Source organism: Colobus angolensis, unplaced genomic scaffold (assembly GCF_000951035.1).
Source record: "Colobus angolensis palliatus isolate OR3802 unplaced genomic scaffold, Cang.pa_1.0 Scaffold67, whole genome shotgun sequence".
Lineage (NCBI taxonomy): Eukaryota > Metazoa > Chordata > Mammalia > Primates > Cercopithecidae > Colobus > Colobus angolensis.
The window spans coordinates 8,450,448-8,460,442 of NW_012120376.1; positions in this window are offsets into that span (position 1 = coordinate 8,450,448).

A 9,995-nucleotide genomic window follows, 5' to 3' on the forward strand; every position below is an offset into this window, starting at 1 on the left:
TATTCACAATAGCAAAGACTTGGAACCAACCCAAATGTCCATCAATGACAGACTGGATTAAGAAAATGTGGCACATATACACCATGGAATACCATGCACCCATAAGAAAGGATGAGTTCGTGTCCTTTGTAGGGACATGGATGCAGCTGGAAACCATCATTCTCAGCAAACTATCGCAAGAACAGAAAACCAAACACCGCATGTTCTCACTCATAGGTGGGAACTGAACAATGAGATCACTTGGACACAGGAAGGGGAACATCACACACTGGGGCCTATTGTGGGGAGGGAGGAGGGGGGAGGGATAGCATTAGGAGATATACCTAATGTAAACGACGAGTTAATGGGTGCAGCACACCAACATGGCACATGTATACATATGTAACAAACCTGCATGTTGTGCACATGTACCCTAGAACTTAAAGTATAAAAAAAAAAAAGAAAATTTTCCTTTCTTACATTGGTTTGTACAATTACAATTTTTAGATCTGTCACCTCTTTCTGCTACTCTTTGTAGTAATTTCTCATGAATAAGTATCTTTTACTAGCAAGTTACCAAAAATACCTATATTGGTGTAAGAAATACATTAATGTACATACAAATACTCCAAATAAATTACGGACTGAGTTCATATAACTTGTGGAATTAACCTTTCTCATAGTTTGATCCAGAGGTCCATGAGGGAATAAGGGCACTGTTTCTATCTCTGTGTGACTCACTGAGCTGTGTGCTCTAACCTTATCTGTGTGCTGGCGTGGTACTCAGGGTAGTTCCTTCGCTGATAGAAACTGTAACCATAGCAGTGTTAGACATTACTTTTTCACACCATATTGGAGAAAGAATGTACAACGTATCAGACTTCCAGAAGAAGTCTTGATTAATTCTGATTGGCCTGATTTAGATCACAACCCTGAATTTAAAACACTGTGGATTGGGTAACAGAATGCAATAATTAACTTCTGGGGGGGTTTTGAGGTTCTCCACTGAAATTAGGAATGGAAACAACTTTCCTGAAACATTCAATTTGATAAAGTTGTTCACTGGGTGTTTTACCTTCAACCCCAAAGATTAATGTAGGTTGAGAAACAAAGCAAGAGGCATTTGTCAAATATTACTGATAGAAACAAACGACATGGGCTTAGAGAACAGGTGAATATTCTTGACTCTGACATCACTCACTATTCTCCCAAGATGAATGGTATAAACTGTAGAGTATGTTTTTACATTTCATTTCTATTTACACAGAATAATTTATTCACATATTCAAACTTTCATACAGGCAATTATTCATTCATTCATTCATTTATCAAATATGTTCTGTGCATTGTGCAGCATGATTATTGTATTTGGTGCTCGTGGTATGGGAAAGGGATGGCTAAAACATGTGTTATCTATCTTTATACATTTATGATCAACATAGGATTTTATTTTTCCTAAATGGCATAATGATGTATGTATTATCTTGCAAATAGTTAAAAAAAATTTCATATCCTTCCATTATAAGATCAAGTTCTATACCATTTGATAAGTACTACATCTTATGCTGTAATTCCCGAATTGACTTACACATTGCCAAGTGATGTTTATTTGGTTATTTTCAGTCTTTTACTATTACAAAGTGACTGCAATGAGTATAATAATTGGCAAGTAGATTCTGGCATAAATCCCTAGATGCTGGTTTCTAGGTGAAATGTTATATGTACTGTTAGTAAATATCAATTCCAATGTTTTCAAGTAAATTGTGCCTTAAGGTATAAGTTTCACTTTAAGTGTTAGTATACTCACTAATATTGAACCTACAAAAAACTTAGTTTGTGCAAATGTAGTGGGTGAAATGTATACCATGACTTTAATGTTTAAATCTATGGCTAATAGTGAAGTTGTGCATCCCTTCCTATTGCTATAGGTAATTTTATTTTTTAGTAAAATAAATATCTAATATTTTCTTCGTATTTATAGCAAATTTGTTGCCTTTTTTGATTCATAGAAGCTTCCTATATATTTATGATATTAAGCCTTTCATGTTAACTGTACCATAAAGCTATTCTTTTACTTATGTTTTCTCTTTAATATTCTCCCTAAAATTTTCTTTTTTTGCTGTAGATATTTTAAAGTTTGTTAGTTAAATCTGACTTTTTTTCAGTGAGGGAAGGAATTTGTATCTTGATTAAGAATGAATTCTCACAGGCCAGGTGCAGTGGCTCACGCCTGTAATCCCAGCACTTTGGGAGGCCGGGGTGGGTGGATCACTTGAGACCAGGAATTCAAGATTAGCCTGGCTAACATGGTGAAACGCCGTCTATCCCAAAAATACAAAAATTAGCCGGGCATGGTGGTGCACGCTCATAGTTCCAGTTACTTGGGAGGCTGAGTCATGAGAATTGCTTGAACCTGGAAGGTGGAGGTTGCAGTGAGCCAAGATGGTGCCACCACACTCCAGCCTGGACAACAGAGTGGGAATCTGTCTCCAAGGGGAAAAAAAAAGAAAAAAGAAAAAAAAGAATGACTTCTCTTAGAAGTTGGGAAAAAAATCACTTCACACCCATATTTTAAAATCATCAGAGAAAATCAACTGGAAAGAAGGAGAAAAGAGTGATTTAATCCAGTTAAGGATTAAAAGTGATATGTTTTGTCCATCATAGAATATTACTCAATAATTAATTTCTCAGTAAGTAAATTAATTAAAAATTGATTAAATGGCTATGCAGTAAATCTGATTGCTCTATAGACTAAAAATTTACAAAGTTGGTTATTGGCTTTATGAAAAATATGAAGCAGATCTTTTGTATTGATTTACCAACTTAGGTACACTTTACTTTTTTAAGAGAAATGCATTTTTTTTGAGTGAGTCATGAAAGGCTTGTTTAACTTGCTTATTCCTAAGGGTATATATGAAAGGATTCAACATAGGTGATTATCTCCACTTAAAAAATGAAAAAGCTGATTTACAAAGAGGTAAAGTACGTGGCCATTGTTTCTAGATAATAAGTGGCTAGAGAAACCCCAGAGTCCCAGTTCTTTAATCACTGCACTGTGTTTGTGGTGCACATTTTACCTGACTGCTTTAATTTCATGAAGACAATATTCTATTGGTAACTGAAACAAAGCTAGGGCTACTACATAGTTTATTATCTAAACCAAGATGCTTGAGAAGCAAAGTGGGGGCAGTTAATAATTACGTTGATACAACTGGTGTAAACAGGGCTATCAACAGCAAAAACTAAATATGTGCCATTCTCTATATAATTATTTACTCCTCAATTCAGGTGTAATATTAGGGCTGATGGAAATTAAAAGTTGCCAAAGTGCAACTGGCTGATTTTCCCATCTTATTCTTTATTTCTTTTAGTACATTGATCCCTCAATGTCTCCTTAATACTTCTTTCAGTGAAATAAGAAGACTGAAGACTAGGGACTCTGTTGTTCTGGGCTAAGTTCAATAGCTAGGTAGAAGTTGTTTTTATGTGTTCTCAATCATACTGTTAGATATTCACAGGTTTCTAATTTGTAAGTAATGTCTTAAGAGCTTCAAATTTTCTTACCTTTATTAAATGCAAGAGAGATATAAAATAAGGCATTTTCTTATGGTTTTAGAACATTTCCCTCAGAAAGCCCTAATGCATGTACTATAAGAGCTTTAAACAATCAGTGTTTTTCTCTTTTCTGTCTAATCAAGTAAACACTGTCTTCTGCTAGTATACACCCAATATACAGAGCAAAATCTCCATGGTAGAGGAACGCCATGACAGGGCAGATATCTTAATCTAGGCTTAGGGTAGATAAAGCTTAATAGGAAGCTAATACCCTTTTGAGCCAACATTATACTCAGAAGATGACTCTGTAACTTACGCTTAGAACCTCTGTCCTGTTTTCTTCTTTTTCACTATTTCAATTTGCCATTCACTAGTTCTCTTGGTATTGGATTCAGCTTTGTTTGGGTCTTAAGACTATCTTTCATCTTTAATATCTTGCTTTCCCTGAATCTAGTCTTGCATAAATATTAAATATTTAATAATATCATCATATTTGTATTGACTCAATACTGCTTTGCATATATAATTTCCAGAAAGTATTTCAATTTGGCAAGAGATCAGAAATTCATAATAAGATCTCATGTAATATTTCAGTCTGCTGCTATTATGCAAACTGTGCACTTGAATTTATATATATTTTTGCATAACTGTGTGTGTGTGGCCGGGGGGAATTTTATTGCTGCATGTTTCCCACCCAGAATTGATAACGATTTCTAGGCTTATCATTCTAGAAAAAAAGGCATTTCATAAATGATTGTAGGATCTTTCCATCAAATGCTAACATAGGTATTCAACATATTGATTATTTAAGCCTAACACTTTACTTAAAGAGAGAAATGTATCATTACACTTCCCGCTCACCTCTGTCTTCCTGCCAGTACATATGCAACTATATACTGAAATACACTGAAAATAACTTAAAGTAACAAACATGCTCACACTTACTCTTTAAGCAGTAAGTTATTTCATGACATCTGTTGACAGTTTATTTGCAGAAGCTCACAGTAAGAGAGGTTAAGAGGAATATTACTCTGGAGACATGTGAATGCTAAGTTTTCTCAGGAACCAGGAAAGGCCCTGGAAGTGCCCAGAGCCCTTTTTCACAGATTTTTTTTTTTTCCATGAAAGGGCTTCTGCCATTTTAATCTAAGAAGCCATGTTTTTGTTCTCTTGTTGGCTAAAATAAGGAAACACCTGGTGTAAAGTGTTGGGGATACCATGAGCTATTATTGGGTGATAATGGATAGTTGATCTTCGGAACTTATTGGTCAGTAAAACATGTTTGGCCCTAAATATTCATTTAGAAAAGAAGTTAAGAGTCAAAAAACAAAAGAGTCTTTGGAGTCCAGGTTTAACAATCACTAACAATCTTCAGTGTAATCACTTTTGGCCATCAACCCCATACAGGCAACAGTGGGGACAGAGCCCAGGGGGACAAAGAAATGCAACATCAGACATATTGTGATTGGACTGGTCAATATAAGTAAAATAATAAGGTGTTTGTTTTTTCCTTGTGTTGCCTAAGGAAATAAAACTGCTATCAGAACACTTTCTCTACTTTTAAAAGATACCTCATGGATATCATGAAAAATATGAAGATTAAAAAAAGACACATAGATAACTGTTCAAATGTAAACACATAAGTAAACCTGCAAAAACAGTTGTAATCTACCATTTTCATTTATTATAGCTGTTTTTAAATGATCATGTTTAGTGACTGAATTTATATATTTTAAATCTCAATTTGATAATATGTACCACCAGTTTGGAAACTTGTTTACATTTCTTCTTTGCAATGAAAATACTGCCCTAATGTTTTTATATAATTATCTTTGCACACATAATTGGTTATATACCAGAGCGTTCTCATAGGAGAAATTCTTAATTGTAGGTAGAAAATTTTTGCATTTGTATGGCTTTTGATGTGCATTTCCCACCAGATATACTAAAAAAATTTTGGTCTGAATCTGGAAAAAGAAACCATTAGAATAGATATGATTGAGTGGATAATCTTAACAGATCCTTTGGGCAGACTTAGGAACTTTCTTTGTACTAGAAAGAGTTCTCTTGTAACTACACAAAGGGAATAGTAGTTCAGTCGACATAATTTTGTTTTTCTTAGTCTAAAAGGACATCTCTAGATGTCTCTAATAAGTATGAGTAGAGATGTCAGAGAACACCATCTCCATGGCAGCAGCTAGACTGTTGAAAGGGTGGGGGCAATGCTGAGAGAAAAATAAGGTAGAAATGTGGAGCACTTAGATATTTAGAGACAGTTCCAAATAAACATTTCCAAACCTCATTTTATTCTCTTCCTTCTTTTGTATACTCGACTGACTATCTCCTTTTTTCTCATTAACTAAAACACATACACTCTTTCATTTAGCCAGTATTTATTGAGAATCTATTGTGTATTCTGGGTACTGTTCGGGGTCGTAATGTCACATCAGTGAACAAAGAAGACAAAAATCCATGCAGGTCTTTATATTCTAATCTTAAGGAGATAGAAAATAATCAGATAAATTAGCACCATATATAATGTTTTAGATGGTGGTAAATGTGAAGAAAAAACAACCTAGTGTGAGAAAGATAGCAATGTGAGGAACATTTTCCACAGTGCATTTGAGGCAGGCTGTCACTGAGGAGGTCCTTTAATGCTGGAAACAAATATCAACTATTCTTAAGAAAAATCACAATTCCCTACGTTTTCCTAAAGGTGAGTAAGATGGATTTCTGACTTAATACTTAAGAAATAATACATTTGTAACACTGGAAGAAAATATGACAAATGCCAAGAAGTTTAAAATACATCTCATTGTAACCTGAAAAATGTCCTCTTGAAATTATGTTTGGAAACAAAATAGCATTATATTTTTCTGTAAGGCACAAAAAGACATTTAATATAGCTTTTGAAACAACAGTGGAAATCATAAGCGAAGTAAATTTCCAACAATAAAGCATGGCTCAATGGTTTATGAATTCAATAGAATGCCATATAGACTTCAAAATGATTAGGTACCTTATTAGTCAGGGTTCTGCAGAGAAGCAGACCCAAAAGGAGATTTATGTATGTATGCATACATGAAGGAAGACGGGGGGTGGATTATTTATTTATTTATTTATTTATTTAAAGAAATTGGCTCACATGATTGTGGAGGCTGGCAAGTTCAAAATTTTCAGGATAGGCCAACAAGCCAGAGACCCAGAGAATGGGTGATATTGCAGCTTGCATATGATTTAAATATTAATCTCATCTAAAAAAAATCTTCACAGCAACATATAGACTAATGTTTAAGCAAATATCTGGGAGCTGTGGCCTAGTTAAATTGGTACATAAATTAGTTATCACAAGTGTATTTATACTTACATAGAAAATACTAACAAAATGTTAATATAAAATAATTTAGGTTATAATGTATAGTGTACACATAGGTACACACACACACACACACACACACACACACACACGTACCCATGCTAGAAATGTATACCTAAAGCTCTTAATTAGTTCTATCTTTGATTATCTCTGTGTTGTGACAGTTTTGAATCCTAGAATATGTTTCTATTTTGATAATGATATGGTTTGATATTATGAAGAAATGATAAAGGAAAGAAAGGGGGTTTGGTATTCCCTCAAATACCTTAAAAATGGAAAGCAGCCAACATGATGTGATACTTATTGTTTATACCTCCTCTATGTCTGATGCTATTACTTCATCTTACTTTCTTTTAAGGATGCTGTCCCCACTACTACCTTTTTGTCTTTTACTTTGCAAAAGTGCATTACACAATAGGCTCATTAGTAATTTTTGAAACTGAGTATAAATGATCATTTAGATCTCTTCTTACCATTTAAAGACAAGTGTATGTGTATGTGTGTGAGTGTGCCTGTGTGTGTGTGTGTGTAAACATATTCTTATTGGAATAAAATCTGTCACCAGGCCTTATTTTATGTTGCTGTGAAGATATTTTTAGATGAAATTCACATTTAAATCATATGCAAGCTGCAATGTCACCTCTTCTCTGAATCTCTAGCCTGTCAGCTTACCCTGCAAATTTTGAACTTGCCAGCCTCCATAATCATGTGAGTCAATTAAATAAATAAATAAATAATCCCGCTCCCCCAACCATTGTCCTTCATATACAAATACATACATTTCCTATTGGCTCTGCTTCTCCGGAGACAGATTTTATTCGTTTCCTTTTCTGGCTATAAAAATATGATTATATATGTCAGAGGTCATATAATTACTTTTTCATAATCAGAAAATAAAATTCAGAGTTTTTCATCTAATATTTAAAGACATAAGTGAGTGATTTTAGGGTGTTGAGGTAGGAAGTTATTAGAAGACCTCTATTAAATTCCAGAATACTCATTGTGTGTGTTAATGAGAATGTTACCATTATGTCATCTACCAAATTTCTGTGTTCAGCTTTGGGACTTTTATGATTAAATCTCCATTATGTCAGAACACACTCAATTCCTACGTGAGCCTGCACTAAGACAGTTCTGGTTTTCCAGTTATTTCAACTTCTCCCTGAAGCTGTAATGGTGCCCCTTTCTTTTAAAGGTGACTATAAATGATTCTTTGTAAAATGGCCCCCAGAGCATCCTGTCACTGACACATCAGTGAAAGCACCACATGTCCTCAGCCTCAAGGGATACTCTTTAAAGGGCTTTGTGAGTAATGGTTTACAACAATGTATTGGAAACCATTCCTACAACAAACTAATTGGTCTCTCTTGTGCCCAGTGTTTCTATTAATAGGAAGTTTCTGTTAATAATCAAAGAAAAGTTGATACCATGGGGTATTTATCATGGAAATGATAGCCTGAAAAAATCTGTAAAAAGATAATTGTTTGTAAAATGTGCAAAATATTAGAGTCCATGTTCTCCAGTTTTCATTTTTCACTCTCAGAAACACTAAGCAGGTGAATGTGTCACAATTATCTGGGTAAAAAGAACATAGGAAAGAAAAACTGCTGTCATGTGGCCGTCTGAAAAAGCCTGTATTATATGACCACCATTAACAACAGTGTCTGTAAAAGACTGTTTATCTGCTGTTTGATGGCAACAGGGATGATTATGTTCATGTCAGTTACTTTATATTTCACCTTTGAATGCTATGAATTTAATCTTATTGATCACTTTGCTATAAAGTATGCTGTTTACATATGAATCAGATAAAAATCACATCAGAATTATAATTCATAAAACATATAGTTATATAGATTGCTGTTGTAATATTTATTATCACCTTATATCTGTATGTCTCTCCTATCTGCACATTATCAGGACATTTTTATATCAAAAGCAGATTTCTCCTGTTATGCCCATATAATTATATTTCCCATGACTTAAGAAGTTGAACGTTTGTTTGTATCAATTATCAAGCAATGGAGATGCACATACAAAGAGTTTCTATATTAGTTTTCTCTATTAAATCAACTTGAAGCCATTTTTTTATCCTGAAAGATAAGTAAATAAAATAAGCTATTGATAACATAATCAAAATAATCACATTTCAGTAAAGCAGTAAAAACTTCCTAAAGCCTTGTATTATTTTTTCTTCCTGCATAACAAGCTAAGCCATAGATTTTGTGGCTTAAAACAACACACACACTTATGATCTTACAATTTCTATAGGTCAGGAATCCAGGCACATTTTGCTAGATCTTCTGCTTAGGGTTTTCCATCATGGTGTCAGGTGCATAGTGTTTTCATTTGAGGCTTGAGGTACTGGGGTCATCTCACCAGCCATTGCATCTGAACATACTGGGGTCATCTCACTAGGGAGTGCCGGACAATCGGTGCTGGTCAGCTGCTGCAGTCCGACCAGCGAGAGCTGAAGCAGGGTGAGGCATTGCCTCACCTGGGAAGCGCAAGGGGGAAGGGAATCCCTTTTCCTAGCCAGGGGAACTGAGACACACAACACCTGGAAAATCGGGTAACTCCCACCACAATACTACGCTTTAAGCAAACGGGCACACCAGGAGATTATATCCTACACCTGGCCGGGAAGGTCCCACGGCCACGGAGCCTCCCTCATTGCTAGCACAGCAATCTGTGATCTAACCGCAAGGCAGCAGTGAGCCTGGGGGAGGGGCGCCTGCCTTTGCTGAGGCTTAAGTAGGTAAACAAAGCCGCTGGGAAGCTCGAACTGGGTGGAGCTCACAGCAGCTCAAGGAAACCTGCCTGTCTCTGTAGACTCCACCTCTGGGTACAGGGCTCAGCTAAACAACAACAACAACAACAAAAGCAGCAGAAACCTCTGCAGATGCAAACAACTCTGTCTGACAGCTTTGAAGAGAGCAGTGGATCTCCCAACACGGAGGTTGAGATCTGAGAAGGTACAGGCTGTCTGCTAAAGTGGGTCCCTGACCCCTGAGTAGCCTAACTGGGAGACATCCCCCACTAGGGGCAGTCTGACACCCCACACCTCACAGGGTGGAGTACACCC